This window comes from Mauremys mutica, unplaced genomic scaffold (assembly GCF_020497125.1).
Source record: "Mauremys mutica isolate MM-2020 ecotype Southern unplaced genomic scaffold, ASM2049712v1 001188F_np12_obj, whole genome shotgun sequence".
NCBI classification, from domain to species: domain Eukaryota; kingdom Metazoa; phylum Chordata; order Testudines; family Geoemydidae; genus Mauremys; species Mauremys mutica.
Genome location: NW_025423137.1, coordinates 45,428 through 64,720, shown reverse-complemented (window position 1 = coordinate 64,720; position 19,293 = coordinate 45,428). Strand labels below are relative to the sequence as shown.

At 50.8% G+C, this 19,293-nt stretch overlaps 4 non-coding genes across 4 annotated transcripts; 1 reads left to right on the top strand and 3 right to left on the bottom strand.

The window, feature by feature from the left end:
- Positions 1 to 1,102: 1,102 nt before the first annotated feature.
- TRNAK-UUU lies at positions 1,103 to 1,175 on the bottom strand. Its single transcript has one exon. It is a non-coding gene; the product is annotated as a tRNA-Lys (tRNA).
- A 7,570-nt stretch (positions 1,176 to 8,745) lies between these two features.
- On the bottom strand, positions 8,746 to 8,817 carry TRNAA-UGC. The gene has a single exon. It is a non-coding gene; the product is annotated as a tRNA-Ala (tRNA).
- Positions 8,818 to 16,841: 8,024 nt separating this feature from the next.
- TRNAT-UGU lies at positions 16,842 to 16,915 on the bottom strand. Its single transcript has one exon. It is a non-coding gene; the product is annotated as a tRNA-Thr (tRNA).
- Positions 16,916 to 19,163: 2,248 nt separating this feature from the next.
- On the top strand, positions 19,164 to 19,237 carry TRNAT-AGU. Its single transcript has one exon. It is a non-coding gene; the product is annotated as a tRNA-Thr (tRNA).
- The last annotated feature ends 56 nt before the right edge of the window (positions 19,238 to 19,293 follow it).

Sequence of the window (19,293 nt, the reverse complement as noted above, 5' to 3'; positions counted from 1 at the left end):
TGAGCCACCACTGAAAATTGAAAAACAAAACAGTAGAACCGTACAAGGCTTCAAAGCCCACCAGGCCCAACCCCCCTTCTAATACAGCAGAAAAGCCACAGTTCTCCTGACTAGGTAGGGACGTCCTATGGCACCACAAGAAGTGGAAGGCCATCGTGTTCGGTCTCAGTAGCACTCGTGGAGCAGGGGGAAATACATGGCTGAGGAAATTCCCCACAGATGGGTCTTGAGCATGACAACGTTGTAGGTAATGACAAGGTCCACTTACGCCACCGGCTGAGCCACTCCTCACAGGCCAGCAACCATTTCTCCCGGTTCGCGTTCCCCACCTCAACCCCAACCGAATGCTAGAAGGCCCAGCCATCAACCTGCCCACTCTTGCAGCCCTCCCCTTCCGCCCTGACTGATAGGGGGGAGCATTGAGCCTCCCTCCCTTAGGCCCTTCAGCATCCCTGGGGAACACCAACACCGCCCAAGTGACTTTGGGCCAGTAGGTGAACCAACAGGGCTGCCTGCTAGGCCAGGCTGCAGCCCAGCTTCAGGACTCACAGGAAATGGAGCTTGCATCCCTACCTACAGGACTCCAGGCATGGCCAGGCTTCTGGATCAAACATCCCCTCTTGTGCTCAAGTCACAACAGCTAGCGGGTGAAAGACAGGCATTCATGGCATTGGAGAGAGCAAGATAGAGCCTTGGAAGACCCAGCAGGGTTTGTGGCACAGGAATTGTCCTCAGATCCCACTGAGACTTCAGCTCAGATTGCAGGATTCAAAGTCCCGAGTGCTGCCCTTACACCATGGGAGCAATAGGGAACCCCCAGACCTCTGCTGAGCTCTGGTGTGTATGACCCTGTGCGGGCAGCCCTGCATTTGCTCACCAAGTTGTCATGCAGCAGTTTGCTGCACCTCCCAGAGGCCTTTCTTAATCCAGACTGTGAAAGGCCAGTGGGCATGTGAGGAAGTTTTCCCTTCAGTCCCAGGCAGTACATGGCCCTTCCTAGTGAAAGGTGAATTCCTGGGGGAAAAAAGTGATTCAAATAACATCCTGGAGAGATGCCTTCATCAGTTCTGGGGGAAATATCCAACAGGGAAAGGTTACTTTTCACCTGACCAGGAACTTGAACCCTGGACCCTCAGATTAAAAGTCTGATGCTCTACCAACTGAGCTAGTCAGGCTCATGTTTCAAAGAAGCAAATTCCATGCAGAAGAGAAACTAATCAAGAAAATGAGAGCAGGAAACAATACAGAAAACCTGCTACTCTGGCTCTCTTAGCAGTCCTAGCCCTAGCCTGCTCCTCCATCCGGTACCCTGAGGCCTTATTCTTTTTTTAGTTAAATAACAAATCCAGGAGAAAACACAGTTATACAAAGCAAAACAAAATCACAAACAGAAATGCCATTGGAAATACAAAAATAAAAAAGGAAAATGCAAACTACATCACTTTATCATGTCTGGGCCATTCCTGTATCGAGAGTACCCGCTAAGGTCCCTGTGTGCTTACGAGAAACCTGGAGGAACTCATACCACAGCCTGAACATGAAACTCAACTGCTCCCAAGTGCCGCAGTAAAACCCTTTCCCTGCTGTGACGTTGCACTCCATAGGATTTTATGAATATATGCTAATGAGTGTGAATATGATGTAACTGGAACATGCTTCATGCAAAAGGTCTCTTGTGCAGTATCATTACAAAGCTTATAATCTACTGTGTGTGTTCATCCTATTTGTATGACTCGATCATTCTTGTATCTGAAACTAGAAATATGAACTATAACTCTGTGGTCCTGTTGTAATGATGCAAAGTGAGGGCCATTAATAGTGGTTTGGACTCTTGTTGGCTCCCATTAACCAGGACAATTGACTGGAGATGGCTCTGTCCTGCACCATCTGTGAGTCAGGCCAGGAAGAATGAAGGCTTGGGGGTCTCACAGGACATGTGACCATGTCACCTGGTACAGGAATCCATCTTAAACCTGGGGCTTTTCCCCAGGAGAGAGACAAAAGATTCCTGCCTTGTACCAAAGCTGTATAAGGGGGTGGAACAGAACAAAGGTGGCTGCAGTCATGAGACATCCCCTAGCTACCACCTGAGCTGGAACAAGGGCTATAGCAGGTGAAAAGGTTGGTCCCAGACAAGTGTAACCCTTCTGCCCCTCTGAGCTGGCAGCAACAAGGGCCGGGTTCAGTATCCAGGGGTTCCGTTTCAATAACACAATGCAAAACTGGCTCAAGCCCCCACCCAGTGACCTGGGACAATTACCTACCACCACCACCCCCCCGGGCGCCTCTAGGAGGCAATACTTCTCCACTCGCAAGCACAGAGTCCGAGTGTAGCAAAATCCTTTTAATAAAGGAGGGAAACAATGCGGCATCACGTTGGAGAGACACCACAACCAGGACTATACACAAACCATAAGCAAAAAAACCCACCTCCAAGCACATTTGGCACTGTCCTTTCCCCCTTAGAGTCTTACGTCCAATCACCCCAAAGTCCAACAACCCAAGAGTCTCTGTCTCTGGTCAGTGCCACCCCAGAGTTCAAAAGTTTATCTGCAGAGTTTTACCCCCCCCCCAGCCTGGGTGGAAATGGTGGGGGCACACACAGGGTGTTAAGGGACACCTTACATGGGCCAGGGCCGACTGCCCCGCTTCTCCGTGGAGTTCTGCTGCAGCCTTCACCACGACTGGCTCCACTCCACCAGCTGTGCCGCTCCTCCAGCCAACCCGTGAACCGCATCAGCCGTCCACGCGAACCGCTCCACACTGCTTACTGTCCCACGGGCTGCGCCAACGTGCTGCAGACTGCTCCGCTCTGCCAGCTGCTTAGCGATTGATCTTCAGGCTCCCCCACTCAGTGATCTCAGCTCAGTAAGCTTAGCTCTTTTAGTGATTTCAGCTCTTAGTGGTTTCAACTTGTAGTAGAGGAGCCACAGTGCCACCTTAGCCCAACGTGAATTTAGGTCACCAGCCTCCAGATGGACTCCTAAAGGATTCAAAATTAGCTCTGCTCTTTAACAGTGGAGAAAGGAGAATGTGCAATTGGTGTTCCAGGCCCTCAAAAGGGACCCATACCATCAGGTACACACACCAGTCCCCAACCTCTCTCCCTTCACTGGGTTTTGGAACCCATGTCCCTTGTCTAGCAAGTACTATTTAATGTAGGTTGAGTCATTTCTGTCATAAAGCAGTCTCATAGTTCCTCATTCACATAATTAAGGTAACAGCACTTTTTTTTCCTTCCTGCCCCAATAACAAAGAAATTGGGGATTCCACAGTGTGAAAATAACCATCCCAGGCTGCTGTGTGTTATGCTAAGTGGAGTGGGTTTACCAATGCAAATGCACATTCCTAAAATTCCTTTGTCCACTCCTCATAATGTACCACCAGATGTCAGGGTAGATCTCATCCTGACTCTGCTTACACAAGAAATAAGTCTAGTCTGCAAAAGAAGCTTATTGGAAGATCTCTGAGGGTGAGATTTTATCTGTATTGAGTTTTGTACTGTATTAGGCTTAGACTTGCATGTTTTTGGTTTATTTTGCTCTATGGAGAATACAAACTGCACAGAGAAGGAAAAGCTAATGCCTTGGAAAAGCCTCTGTGTGTTAGATGGGTGGGAGGGTGTCTAAAAACCACTTTCCTCTACTTTCTTTTCTCTGAATTCCTTTAGAAAATCCAAAGCAGGAAACAGAACCATTTCTTTCTCTGAGGCTTGAGCTTCGAGACTTTCAAATTATGAGACCGACATGCTGCCAACTGTGCTAAGAAGGCCCAGTGAAATGTTTAGGCTCAGTACATATAGGATCCTCCTACAGCAGTGACTGGGGTGGGGAAGGAGCCAGGGGTGTGCTGGAAAAAGCAGGGAGATCTGGTGCTCACAGACCTGTCCTGGCGGCTTTCACAGGAGCAAATAAATCAATTATCCCTGCCAGTGAATAATGTACTGGAGCTAACGGCAGCACAAGGGGGGATGTTTCCAAGTTGTACACCCACTGCCACATGTTAAAACTCAATCTCCTTTCCCTATGCATTGGGCAAAGCAAGCTGGGAAAACTACATAAATAATGAACACCAGTGCTTCAGACAAGGCTTGAACTCATAACCCCAGCAGTAGCCCCTTTTATACCAACCAATTGCACCACTGCAGGTGCTTTTTAGAAAAAGCTGGGAAGCAGGCAGTTATCAGTCTCTGGGGTTCACACCGTTGCCTGGTAATTGAAAGGCTGATGCATCAAACCTAACTCAAGATGCAGCTTTTCAGTGATGAGACTCCAGGACATTTTAACAGGAAGAAAATCTCCTCGATTCTGGTTTAGTCCCATTTGACTCCTGCCCGTCTTCTCCCCCCGCCTCCCTGCCATGCCCCACCCCTTCTCTTTCCTTCCCCACTGGGGCCGTGCAGAGAGGAGCCCCAGTCAGTCTCTGTCACAGAGAGTCTGTATCCCATAAGGGGAGGGAGGGGTCGCTCCAAAACACTGATAATGGGGAGGGGAGGGGTGTCTGTGATTAGGGGGAGAAAGGATGGAGAACTAACAGTGGGACCCAGAGAGATTCCCCCAGATTGGGGAGATCCCCTGCTGCCCCCCATCAGCCAGCTGTGGGAAGAACAACTTGGGATCGCATGGGGAAGCCACCTTTAAAAACACAAGTGTAACATGCTAGTTACATTTTAATAAGACCAAAGCCTCCTCAAACCCAGGGTCACAATCACTGAAATGATTTTGCTTTGATATTTTAAACCAGCCGCAGACACAAAGCGAGTCAAATTACAGTTTCCATTCAGAGTCAGTGCACACACAAGAATCCAGAGGCTTTTAATTCCTTAGGTTCTGCTGCCATTTCATTTCTGTCCTGTTCCAAGATTTATTGTTGTGCAAAGCAACGTTAGGCCCTTGGGAGTGTCCCCCTGGTCTCGCCTGCTGCCCCTGGGCAATTTAAAAGAGCCTGAGGACCCCTGCCACCACCACCACCAGCACAAGGGGGCTAAGGCGGTTTCCTGCCCACCCTCGCTCCATGTGGCACGCCACTCCCGGGAGCGGCTGGCAAGTCCCTGCGGCCCCTGGGGTGGGGGGCTGGGGTCTCCACATGCTGCCCCCGCCCCGAGAGCCAACTCTGAGAACTGTGGCAATGGGAGCTGCAGGGGTGGAGTCTGCGGGCAGCCATGCTCAAAGATGCCCCCTGCCCTCCCACTTAGGGGCTGCTGCCAGAAGGGGGTGCGGGTTGCTTTCAGGAGATGCCCGAGGTAAAGGTTGCACCCCTCACCCTCTCCTGCACCCCCAACCCAGACCCCACACCTGCACCCAAACTCTCTCCAAGACCCTGCCCCCCCACACCCTGCTGCAGCACAACCCCCTGACTGATCTCAGACCCTGCACCCAAACTCTCTCCTAGAGCCCAATCCCTCTCCCTCCCACACCCAAACTCCCCCCCAGAGCCTTACACAGCTGTGGGGTGGGGCAGGACTTGGTCCCATTCTTGGAACGACCAAAAATTATACAAACCTGCCGCCCCTGTCCAGCCCAACCTTCTGCTGACGCACCTCAGCCCACACACGTGCAGGGTTTGAAGCTTCCATTGCTTAAATTCCAGGACACTGAGGGATTTCAGCTCCCCTTTGCCCAGAGGGAACCTTCACCCCACTCCCAGACAGGTTCTTGTCCATGGGATCAGTGTAGGGGGGCTGGGTCCCGCTGGGTCTTTTCTCTCTCTGTGACAGGCCAGGGTGCAATAACTGGGGCATCTGAGCACCCAGGACCTTCTGTGAGGCTGCCATGCCCCTTCCCCTTCTGTGGTCTCATCTGTCATTGACTCCAGCCTTTTTTCTATCCATCGTCAGCACCATCCCAAGCAAGCTGCACTCACCTCAAAAAGACAGAGAGTATTGGAGCATAAGCTTTAGTGGGTGAATCCAGGGGTGAGCGGCAGACGGTTCGCAACGGTTCGCGCGAACCGTTTGCTAAAATTAGACGCCGGACAGAGAACCGGATGCTAAAGTTCTCTGTCCGGCGTCTAATTTTAGCAAACGGTTCGCGCGAACCATTGCGAATAGGGTGACCAGACGTCCCGATATTTGCTTGTTTGTCCCGCATCCCGACCAATGTTAGGTCGGGACACTGGGCAAACAAGCAAAGGCTCCGGAGCCCGAAAGGGCTCGCACCCTCCCCTGCCCCGACTCCGCACCTTCCTTCCCCCATTGGATCCCTCCCCAAATCCCCGCTCCCTCACTGCCCCATTGGATCCCTCCCCAAATCCCCGCCTCTTACGAAGCATGCCATGCCCAGGAGACGCAGGGGAGCATGGAGTCAGGGTGAGTGTGAGTCCGGCCTGGCACCTGGAGGGAGAGTAGGGGGGCGGCCCTTCTCCCTACCTGGACAGCAGGACTCGGGAGCAGCCACTGCTGCAGCTCCCACTGCCGCGGGGGGAGGACGTGACCAAGCACGTGGCGCCCGGGCCCGAATCTGGGCCTGCTGCAGGGACCCAGCAGCGCGCACGCTGCTCCCAGCCCCTGGCCAGTTGCGTCTGGGCTGGCTGCCCAGCTGGTGCAATCCCGCGGCGGAGGCATCGGCAGCCCAGCCCCGTTCGTTCCCCTGTGGGACCTGGGGGGGCTGGGGCCTGCTGCCCCTATTCCGGGGCCGCCCGCGGCATTGCAACAGCTGGGCAGCCAGCCCAGACACGACTGGCCAGGGGCTGGGCACGCGCAGTGTGCCCGCTGGGTCCCCACAGCAGGCCCAGACTCGGGGGGTTTGTGGGCGCCAGAGCTGCAGCTGCCGAGCCTGGCCAGCGGCCGCTTCCTCCCTCCGCGGCAGTGGGAGCTGCAGCAGCGGCTGCTCCCGAGTCCCGCTGCCCAGGTGGGGAGAAGAGCCGCCGCCTGGCCCTGCAGGCCACCCCCTACTGGCTCGGGTGGAGCTAGGACAGTAGCCTGGGGTCCCCTCTCCGTCCCTGGCGCGTGTGGGGGGCGCCGCACGGCCGGGGCGGCATCGCCGTCCCCGCGCCGCCCGGCTGTTGAGCGCCTGCAGCTCCACTCCTGGAGCCTCGCCTGAGCACCCGGCCCCTGCCGTGCAGAGAGTGTGCGGTGCCGCCAAGCCCCGCTGCGGCACCTGACCCGGCCGTTCCCGGGGGGGGCCCCCTGGAGAGGGCTCGGGCCGAGGGCGTGGTTAGCTCCGCCGCGCAGTGTGACCCTGCCAGAGGAATAATGCGCAGGGACTCGCTAGGGCCCGGTGCCGGGCCAGGAGTTGGCAGCAGCAGCCTTTCTCCTTTTACTGCGCCTAGTGAGAACACCACCCTGTTCTCAGAATGGAGCCTATGTACCAAGCATCAGGGTGCAGTGGGCATCATCCTCTTCTAAGCCAGGGCAACCAGTGTCTGACTCTAGCGAGGGACAGATCTACCTCAGCAACAGCTGTGTGAAGAGGCTGCTGGAGATTATAGAAGGGTCTGAGTTTCTCAGGCTGCAGGTGGAGGGAGGTGGCTGCTCTGGATTCCAGTACAAGTTTTCCTTGGACACAGTTATCAATCCTGATGACAGGTTGTTTGAACAAGGTGGTGCTCATGTTGTTGTGGATGTGGACAGCCTGGCCTTTGTGAAAGGTGCAATGGTGGATTTCAGCCAGAGCTAATCCACAACTCATTCCAGGTGGTGAGCAATCCACAGGCTGAGAAGGGCTGCTCGTGTGGAACATCCTTCTCTGTCAGACTCTGAGTGGACTCCTCCTTGGGTGTTGCTTGGGTGGACATTGAGCCAGAGACTGTCCTCAGCATTGTCTCCAAGGGTTTCTCATTTTGCTATTTTCTCAGCTTCCCCAGTTATCCTCCTCAATCTGTTATACAGTTACTGCAAATATCCCCGTTTGCCTATTTGAACTGAGTCTGCAGCCAAGACCTATAGGGCTCTCCCTCCAAGGGTTTGAAATAGGCTTTAAATCCCACACAAAAGCATCTTCTGTCCTCTATGAAGCTCCAGGAACTGCTGAATATAATGAGTGGATGAACATCCCTTAAATCAGAACTTTTTATAGGGAACCCGTTGTTAAATCAGAACTTTTTATAGGGAACCCGTTGTTAAGATTTTGGCAGCTCATCACTGGGTGAATCCCCACTTCGTCAGATGAATGTCATGGAAATTTGCAGGGGCAGGTATAAATATGCAGGTAAGAATCAGTCTAGAGATAAGGAGGTTAGTTCAATCAGGGAGGATGAGGCCCTCTTCTAGCAGTTGAGGTGTGAGCATCAAGGGAGGAGAAACTGCTTTTGTAGTTGGCTAGCCAGGCACAGAATTCCCACTCCATTCATTTGACGAAGTGGGGATTCATCCACGAAAGCTTATGCTCCTGTACGTCTGTTAGTCTATAAGGTGCCACAGGACTCTCTCTCTTTTTACAGATCCAGACTAACACAGCTACCCCTATGATACTCAAAAAGACAGTGTCCCCTGTTGGGTGTAAATCACTGACCTCTCTCCTCCCTGAGCACTGACTGCCCCTCTGTTTCCTGGCCTCTCAGTCTGTGCAGATGGGACCTTTCCCTCCAGTGCTGGAGGATTCGCCCTTCTCATCTACCCTTGTCCCAAGCAACACAGCAGGTGGGAATCTTACATGTACTGAGGTGACTTCGGAGCAGAAACTGCCCCAGACCTTCCATGCAATTGGCACTTGCCCCTCACTGAGCGGGACTGAAACTGGTGCCTGGAGATTGCAGGGCCACATCCCCTCCGGGCATGAGCAAAGCAGCAGGGTGAAAAAATGAGCTTGGAAATGCTGGGAATTGAACCCAGGGCCTCATACATGCAAAGCATGTGCTCTACCACTGAGCTACATCCCCAACATGTGTATTATGGGTTATACTCGGATCCCTCCTGTTTCCACTGCATCCAGTGACCTATAAGCTTCACAAGAAGCTCATTCCCCTCTCTGAGGGCCAGACCTGCTCTCCCACAGGTTACTTGCTCATAGGGGTCACTTTTCAGCAGGGCCAGATTCTATGTGTGGGGCAGAGAGAGTTTGTGTCCTGGACTCAGGGTGCAGAGATACACTCAGCCCTCTCCCCTGCATTGGGTGGGGGTTGCTGCAATCCCCTGCTGCAAGGTCATGGTGGGGGATGCTGTGAGCAGCTCAACACCTCACCCTGGTAGCAGAAGTGGGGTGGGGAGTTCTAGGTGTTTCCACCTGCCTGTAAAGTCGAGCTTTTCCCAGCACTTTCACTGCGGTGCACTTGGGTCGCTGTTTCCATGGCTGATCAGCAAAGAATCACTCCCAGTTTCCTTTCTATCAGCAGCAGGATTAGCCTGTGTCAGTGATTAATGAGGTGGATCTTGTGGTAGATGGTTATTCATTCCCCACCTTGACAATTCACACAGTCCCTTTCCTGCTCAAATCCCCAGCACCTCGGTGATCCTGGTAGCAGGGGTTGGGTCCTGAGATTTTCAGGATTCTTTCCCCCTCCACCTGGAGTGAACTCAGCTTTTCCCCCATCCCAGACAATCCATGAAATAACAACAGGGGCATAAAGAAAGAGGGGAGGGAACATCTCACAGCCAGGGCTGGATGTGCCCAAGGCCCCCTGCTTGTCCATTGTTTTCATGGAATTTGGCCCCCTGCTTTGCACAAGGGACAGAGAAAGATCTTGCTGTTCCTGTGTCTGTGCAAGGAAAATTGTGCGTCTGTATGAAAGAGAGGCGGGAAATGGCCCCATGGTGGGACATTATCCTCAGGATTAAGACCTAAGGACTCAGGCTGAGAACTGATAGAACTGCACTCATCTGGGATTTAAGAAATTCTCTTCCATGGAGCAGGGCCAGATTCAGTGTTTTTGCCACCCCAAGTGAAAAAAACAATAAAATAAAATAAAAAAGCCACAATTTGTGGCACTTCGGAGGCAGCTCTACCGCTACTGCTTTTGGGGGCAATTCAGCGGCAAGTCCTTCCCTCCAAGAGGGACTGAGAGGGCCAGATCTGCTTTTGTGCCTCCCCTTTCTATTGGCCACCCCAGGCACCTGCTTGCTGCTCTGGTGCCTGGTGCCAGCCCTGCCATGGAGACACTGGGAAGATGAGGGAATCAGGAAAAAACCATGGATTTGTTTACACTGCAAGTGAAGATTAACTGAAGGTTTTTTGGTTTAAAGTCACTTTTCCCTGACTGGGAATTGAACACAGGCTGGGGCAGTGAAAGTACCAAAACCTAACCACTAGACCACCAGGGAGGGGATGATGGTGGTTTTCTTCTCACTTATGCTACACTTTCTTAGGCTACTTTCTAGCCACTTTCTGAAACCGCTCCATTGTCCACTCCCTGAGGGGCTAGGAGCAGAGAGTGCAGGAACCCCTGTGCTCAGGGTCACAACCTGAGCCCAACCCAAGTCACTGAAACAAACTCAAATCATGCTTCCTCCAGCAGGATCACAGAGCCACACAAAAAACCCCATGAGGAACAATCCTCCTCTGCCTTCATTTACCCCATCGCAACCCTCTCAGCAGCCGACTCTCGCGGGAAGGACTGAGCTGATAGGAGCTCTGGCATAGAGACCAAGGGAGGGGTGTTGCTCCCCCTGGGTGTGAGCTGATCACATTCTGACTCCATGTAACGGGGCTCGGAGGTTTGCCATCTTGTGAGTTCTGAGTGCTGAGCCCCCCGGACCCTTCTGCTGGGAGCATGGGGATTGCACAACAGCTGCAAGCCCTTTTCCCGTCTCCTTGTCCTCCTCGGCTTGCCCAGACCTTCCCCACAAATGGTTCTATCAGGCACTGGAGGGATCTAAGGACCTGCAGGTTTCCCTCACCCACCTCTTAAGGCAAACAGTGATTCCTTTCTCTGACACTCCTGGGCCTGGGCTTCTTTTGAGTTTTTCCCCAGGGGACGTGATTCCCTGTGAAAATGTGTGTGTGGCGTGTGGGGAACTCAGACTCAGACTCTCCCCCACTAGATGAGTCCAACAGCACCTCCCCTTGGTGGGAGAATCCTAAATTCCACCCTCCCACCCTGGTTACTCTGACCAGCTGATGGCGACAGCATGTTAAATCAACCCCAGCTCTCTGGTCTAGAACTCAGAATCTAACCAGCCTTGTGACAGCTTCGGTTTGCTCGCTGGAGATATAACAAACCAGGAAAGAAGGCAAATGTCAGACAGGGAACCTCAGCTCACAAATAAACACCCTCAGGCTCCTTCTACACTGCGACTGGGCAGTTGACTGACTTTCAAGCTAGCTAGCTCAGTTGGTAGAGCCTGATGCTCTTAATCCCACCATCATAAATTCAAGCCCCATGGTGGGTGGTAGCGACAGCCCTTAGGTGTTACTCTTCTGCTAATAGTCACAGACCAAAATGAAACAAACTCTCTATGCTCTTCGGCAGGTCATGTTTCTTCCTCTCTCTGAGCTTCAGTAGAACATGAAGAGAGACCAAACTGACATTTGCACCCTCCGTTAAGAAAGGAATTTCTCCTCTTCCATTCTACCCCAGGCAAGAAGAGGGGATAATAACCATTTAACGGATGTCTGCAAAGGGAAAAGTTTGGTCATTATAAATAAGACGATGATCAATTGTTCTCCAATGTCCACTGACGGTAGGACAAAAAGTAATGGGCTTAATCTGCAGCCAGGGAGATTCACGTTAGATGTTGGGAACAGCTTTCTAACTCTGAGTGTAGTTAAGCTCTGGAATAGGCTCCCAATGGCATCTGTGGAGTCTCTGTCCTCGGAGGTTTTTAACAACAGGTTGAACAAACCTCTGTCAAGGATACTTTACATATACTTGGTCCCACAGACCAAAAGGGGAGGGATAGCTCATTGGTTTGAGCATTGGCCTGCTAAGACCCAGGGTTGTGAGTTCAATCCTTGAGGGGGTTATTTAGAGTTCTGGGGCAAAAATCAGTACTTGGTCCTGCTAATAAAGGCAGGGGGCTGGACTCAATGACCTTTCAAGGTCCCTTCCAGTTCTAGGAGATTGGTATGTCTCCAATTATTACCTTTACAGACAACTGGCTCTGGTTCCCTCCTTCTGCTCCCTGCCTGGGCTGACTGCTGTGGGCACTTGACCCCACATGCCCCTGACGCATCATCTCTGCTTGGCCCTGCCTCAGCAGACAGGGCTGGATTTCATGACCTCTCCAGGGCCCTTGCAGCCATACAGCTCTGTAATTCGATGCCATTGCAATGTAATATAAACAACAACAAAAGTGAAAACACTTCAATCTAACAATTCAGCGTGAACTGACATTCCACAGCACAAAGTGACAACATGTAGGAGTGCAAAGCCTGACAATTCAGCACCATGCAAACCAACGCCCCAAGGGGCAAAATGACATACTGCAAAAGAGTTCAGCTCAAACCAACGCAACACAAGGCAGTGCAAAAACCATACAACACGAAACAATGCATCAGAGTGCACAGTGACACTGTGCAAAACAGCTCAGTGTGGAACAACGACACAGCACAAACCCGCACAATAGAATCCTATAGAAAGGTAGAGCAGGGAGGGACCTGGAGAGTCAGGACCAAATCTCCCTTAGGCCACCCCTGATGGTGTTTGAAGAACAGGGAAACAAAGGGCACCATGAACTTATGTTTTTTTTGGATGAGTCAAGAAAAGGGAGTAGCATTGTCCCCCTCGGGCAGCCCCTGTTCAATTCCAGGTCAGAAAGCAAAACTCTTCTGCAAAAATATCCAAAAAATGTTGTGTTTCACTTCACTTCATAAGTACAGTTGTGTGGCAATTAAATGATGACCCTAAAATTTCATAAAAGTGTGGGAAATACGGACGTATCTGAGAAAATGGCTTGGAATGAAGGAAGACAAAAATTGATCAGTCGAGGGAACAGGCCCTGTTTCCCTCTAGTTTGTAGCTTCTCTCACAACAACTACTGGAATAGAAAAGCTAAGCAAATGTGGTTCTATTGTTCCAAAGGAGATTGAAGTGAGGCCATTTTCTCCGGAGAGAATTCAATGGTAATGTCAGGAGTGGGATGTGAAACCACATCTCTATGCAGAGACCAGAACACCCAAGGAACTGGAAAAAAAAGAGTTTTAAAACTAGCACTTTAGACCAGTCCACCATCCTGATACTACATAGAACATGACTTATGAACCCTAGTTTTCATTAATAGTTGATGGACTCTTTAGGGAGGTCAAGATGGCGCATCTCTTTCAACCCCTAGAGACCTTCTACAGCACAGCTGATTTTTAGACACACTCACCCAGACCTAAAGTTGCATGTTTCCTGGAGCTCCATGAGTTCTGTGGTAATCTCCCTGCTCGCGTCTTAAGTGAACAAAAGACGAGTGCTGGCATTCTGAGACAGTAATGGAGAACCTCAAAATCCTGCCCTGTGGGCCAGACAGTTAAGCAACCAGCACCCACAACCCCTACCATGATAGCATCCTGTCTGGCAACAACTCACTTACCAACAGCTGGGGCGTGAAATCCCCATTTCTTTGTTGTTCTGTCACTGTAGTCCCCACTTTCCTATTGCTTGTCTGTATAATCTCTGTCTGGTTCTATGACTGTTTCTGTCTGCTGTATAATTAAATTGTTGGGTATAAACCAATTAAGGTGGTGAGGTATAATTGATTAGATAATCATGTTACAGTATGTTAAGATTGGTTAGTTACATTTCAGTAAAATGATTGGTTAGGGTATAGCTAAGCAGAACTCAAGTTTTACTATATAGTCTGCAGTCAATTAGGAAGTAAGGAGGGGAATGGGGGTAGGGGAATTAGAATTATGTTTTGCTCAGGGCCGGCTCCAGACCCCAGCGCGCCAAGCGCACGCTTGGGGCGGCATCCCGCGGGAGGGCGGCAGGCGGCTCTGGTGGACCTCCCGCAGGTATGCTGCGGAGGGGCCGCTGGTCCCGCCGCTCAGATGGAGCATCCGCAGGCATGCCTGTGGGAGGTCCACTGGAGCCGCGGGACCGGAGACCGCCAGAGCACCCCCCGCGGCGTGCCGCCCTCCTTGGGGCGGCGGAAATCCTAGAGCCCCCTGGTTTTGCTAAGGGGGGGGGAATAGGAACAGGGAAGGGGAACAGGGACACAGGCAAGGCTCTGTGGTGTCAGAGCTGGGAAGGGGGACACCGAGGAAGGAAATTGGAATCATTGCTTGCTGGAAGTTTACCCCAATAAACATTGAATTGTTTGCACCTTTGAGCTTCCTGCATTGCTGCTCTCTGGTCACATGAGAAGGACCAGGGAATGGGAGGGTGATGGGATAAACCCTCTAACAAGTACGTCTTTCAGTGTGTGAAAAACCCCAGAACCAGTATAATTAAGCTGACCTAAGCCGTGGTTAGATAGTGCTAAATGAAAGAAAAGATTGTTCTGCCAATGTAGCTACTACAGGGATGCAAAACCCCTCCAATCACTGTAACAGCTGTCTACTCCACAGTGCTACAGCAGTATTTTAACTGTAGCCAGCCTCACAGTGAGACAAGATCTGTCTCCATGGATGCTCAGGCACTAACAGCATACTAATGCCTCCATAATTGGCAGGATGCAAACCTGTGTGGGGAGACCCCAATTGATTGCTAGTCTACTGCCTTAACCACTCAGCCACAACTACTTGATGTACAAGTGCTTTACTACACAATGTTTCTGTTCTCACAGAATTGTCACTTCAAATAGCTCAGACCAGCTTCCCCAGCACACTCACGGCTATGCATTAGTGTAAGTGTGTCCTTGGCTGAACAGCTAGAGTTCCTGCCCATTTCCCTTCCGGCTGGAGTATGATTAGAGTGTGTTTGTGGTTAACAACATTGCTATAGGTTGTTGTTCATTCCCCACTCTGACAATTCAGAGAGTCCCTTTCCTATTCGAATCTCCACCATATCATTCCAATAGCCGGGGGCAGGATTTCTCTGGGGCACTGAAATGTTTCAGGGGATTGGTGCGTGAGCTCAGCCTTGCATTCCATCCCTGATGTTTCATGGACTAACAACAGCAGCAGAAAGAAAGAGCTGAGCCAATATCTCACTGTCAGAGGTGAAGGTGGCCATGTCCCCTCTGTCTGACCATCGCCATTGCAGGAGAGAAGGTTTCAATGGAATCGAATGCCCTGGCTCAGACAAGAGACACAGGGAGGTTTTGCTGTTCATGGATCTGTGCAAAGGAAATTGTGTCTCTGTATGAAATTGAGGAGGGAAATGAAATGTTCACATGGTGGCCCAATGCCCTAACGAATGTGGGTGAAGGACTTGGGCTGAAAAATTATTTTACAGGAGTTCGTATCGACTTATTGCCCTGATTAAAATCTATGGCTAAAAGGCAGCCACTGTTATTAGTACTTGAACCTGTGTAGGGACACCCAAGTGGATGTCAAGTCCATTGCCTTAACCAGGGATAGTCGATTATTTTATCAAGATCCAGATTTCTTGGTCAAGGTCTAGTCAATGTCTAGACTCCAGAGAAAATAATACACTGATGATAATAAGAAGAATTTAGAAATATTTTGCAGTCACTATGGACATAACTATAATGATCGTCTCGTGTTTCACTCTTTATATCTGGCACCACCGCTGCCTTTACCTTTAGTCTTGTAGTTTACCAAGGGTAAAACTAAACATCACTTCAGATACAAGGGAGTGTTTGTGTTCATTCCTGCTAGCTACACAGGGGTTTGATGTAGCTGCTTTCAATCCTCCGGCTCTGCCCTGATAAGTAATATTTCAGGGTGTCACTGAACTGAAGGAGAGAGATCATTTTTTGACAGATGACGCCTTCTCCTAAAAGTGTTTGTCTGGCTGGCAGCCCTAGTTCCCAGGTCTCTCCTGAGGGAAGAAAGTGTCTGTGCAAAATACTAAAACTTTTAAGAAGAGAGGAGGGAAAGGCGATGGCCACATGATGGGGCCAGTATGTACCACAACATGGTTCTTTTATGTGGGATGACTCTGAACACTGACTGATCTCCACTCCCTTGTGTTTGAAGAGATGTTTAGTTTTGCACTTGGGAACCTATAAGGCTGAAGCAATGTTATGGATGGTGACACTACGATTGAAGGGTTATTTAATGTTGTAGAAATTGTTGAAAACACTGAGCTTAAACTGGAACTGCCTGTTATTAAAGGCTGGTTTCCCCACATCAGTTCCATAAGCTCTGCTAGAAACACCCTGGGTTCTCTCCTGCCTCGGTGGGAACTGCAGGGAATCGTCCCCTGCTGCCCTTGGCTCCAGGCTGGTTTTTCTGGGGAGGGGACGTGGAATTGATTTGTTTGCTGTTGAGAAGGGAGCCGGGCCAGTTCTCAGGGAACGAGAACTCCCAGCATCTTCCCAGCCCAACCCAGGCTGCTGCCCTGTCCCAGCCTCTGTTCACCTGGGGACCCTGCGTGTTTGACTCTAGAGCAGGCCAGGAGCAGCAGCTGACGCAGAGGACAGCCTGGGCCAGGCAGATAAGAAGGAGTTTAGCCAGCAAAAAAGGTAAAATGGCAGTGGAGTATCACCTTGGACTCGATGGCATTTCTCCATTGGTCTATCTGCTTTGGGGCAGGGACAATAACACGTCCTGCTGCATTCGTTATTTCGAAGGGCAGTTTAGGATTTTCATTCTCACACACGGTGCACAAAGCAGGTCTCAACCTTTGGCGTAAACTAAACAAGCGACCCACAGATTCTGGCAGTGACAATGAGTATTTGGTGTGAGAGCTCAGACCTGCTCCTGTCCCATAGGGAGGGTGTCATCTGTGTGGGGACTGGACCACTGACCTACCCGCTCCTAACTCCCAAACTTTCATTAACTCTATTATCTGTGCCTGTGAGTGTTATTTAAACCGTAAGAAAAACCACACTGGGCTAGACCAAAGGCCCATCTAGCTCTGAAACTTGTCTTCTGACAGTAGCCAATAGCAGGTACCTCAACAACCAGTCAACAAGGCACCACTGGGAGTTGAACCCAGGATCTCCTGTTTACAAAACAGATGCTTTAGCCAGCTAAGCCATGGTGCCAATGGGTCGCTGAAACATAGGGTCTGCCCACCTGACTCCCTGCCATTGGGGCCTGACAAGCTTTGCTTGTGTTTGGATTCTGCAAAGCAGAGGAGCAGGTGACGTTTCCCTTACAAGTTGTGTGTGAGTGACTCTTTGGCCAGGTCTGCACTACAAAGTTGTTTCAGCAGAATTATATTGCTCAGGTGTGTGAAAAACACACTATGCTCCCTCGGTTGGCAGCTTGTGGCTGGTGTACACACTGCAATGCCACGTCTGGCGACAAAACTGCCCTGTTTTGGTGACCAAATAAAACAACTTCGATGAGCAGTCTGGAGCTTTTTGCAGCAAACTTAAAGTGACAGAGTAGACGCTGCTGTTCATTATATCACCATAACTGGCCTCCTCATGTATCCCACAATGCCTGCCGTGAACTCGGCTGCCCTGCATTCCTGCTACAGAGCCATGGGCCCCTCCCCTTTCATAGCTCTGGGAAGTTCTGACAGCCGAGCCTGCTGCTCTGCTCCGGCAGCCAGGAGCAAATCACTGCCATGGATGCTGCTCTCTCCCGCCCTGCGAACACAGAGCAGGGTGGTGGGAACTTCCATACATTATGGGGGGGGCACCGGCATCCAAACTGTGATGCCCCCATGACACCCCTTCCATCAAGGAGGCTCTTAACAGGGACGTCTGTTTTCTAGTAAAATCAGGAAAAGGGAAGGAGAAAACTTGAAAGAGGTTCCTCCTGGCGCTCACGTCCTTGAACCCGAATACTCTCTCAGTCCTCAAAGAGAGACCTGGAGAAGGAGACTTGCTGAAGCAAAGCCATAGGGGTCTCTGAGGTTTCCCTGACCCCTCGCGCCTGTCCTGCCTGGCTGATGTCAGCATCTCTCTGTGAGGTCACCACCTCCCCACCACCTTTGACCAATAGTCTGAGGTCCTGCAAAAGGCCTTTGTGATGTCACTGCCACACCCCTCCCTTCCTGTGCTAATATCCTGCCCCTGGCCAGGCACTTTGGGGGTTTGAGCTACTCCCTGTGGATCACCCCACTCAAGGAGCGTTCATTCCAGGCAGCAAGCCGGGTGTGGGCGTGAATTGACAATATATCAGGGGGTTGTGCACATTTATTGTCCTGGTGAAAAAGTGTGTCTGATACTCAGTCTTTGCTGCTGCTGCCAGCTGTGACTGCTGAGGACATTTTGCTTCTCTGCTCCAGGGTCTCTCTTCTGCCAGATTCTCAAAAAGTCAGGCCCCCTGCAGACTATGGCAGAGCAGTTTGGTAATAGGCTGCAGGACTCACCACGTAAGAATGTAGCTGCTGTAGCACCTTGACTGTCCATGGGCTAAATCCTGCAGCCCTGGATAACCTCCCACTGATGGCAATGGGAATTGAGCCTTTGTAACTAGCTGCTTGTACCTGAGGTCTCAGTTACAGATTAAACTGGTGGCAAACACAGCTTTAGCCAAAGAAGAGAAGGATATAAGTGAAAGAGCAAAGCCGGCCATCCGGGGAGCTGCTGCAGTCCCATCACCACAGCTGGAAGGGAGAAGAGGAAAAACTCCCTAAAGTGCTGGGAGCAGCCCCGAGAAAAGGAAGTTTGTCAGTGAGATCAGTAGCAATAACTGTGAAATGAAGGAGTGCTTTCTCCTCTGTGCCGACATGGCTGAATTGTGTTACTGTACTGTGAGATAAAGCTTTAAAATATCCTGCTCTAATTTCAGGATGTGTCTGTAATCATAACTGGACTCTGTGGGAAGTGGCCTCTGGATAGTGATCTTTGGGAAGAGCTGGCTGAAGAGCCTTCCTATTCACCAGGAGATCCTGGCTTGGCCTGACAGTTCTTCCTTGCTGAATCTGGCTTTTCTGTCAGGCTCCTTTCTTTTATTTCTTATAATGAAAAGAAAAGACCTCACTGCACAATCCTTGTAAGTGCTTGTTCAAGACACAGAGACCCTTCCTTGCAGCTAAGTCTTGGAAAGTGTTAAGTGGTAAATCTGGAGCTGATGGAAAGGTTACCATGACTCAGAGTTGAGCTGAAGCTGCTGTGACTGAAACACAGAGCACTAATCAGTATCCGATCACAGCAGCTTGTGGGAGAAGTGCATGTTAGAAGCCCTCTGTCAGCTCAGCTGTGGCTTTCTGTGCACTGAGCCAGCCTGCTCAAGGTCTGCAAGTCTTGAGGGAAATGGGGAACATTTTTACTTTGGAATTTGAAGGTGTAGTCTTGGACCATCAAGTGGAGTGGTTGCAAACAGCTTGCTGGGGAAGGCACCATGGCTTAGTAGGCTAAAGCACCTGTCTAGTAAACAGGAGATCCTGGGTTCAACTCCCAGTGGTGCCTTGTTCTATAGCTTTTGTCTCCTCTGCTCACATTTTCCTGTGTCTTCCTAGGAAACA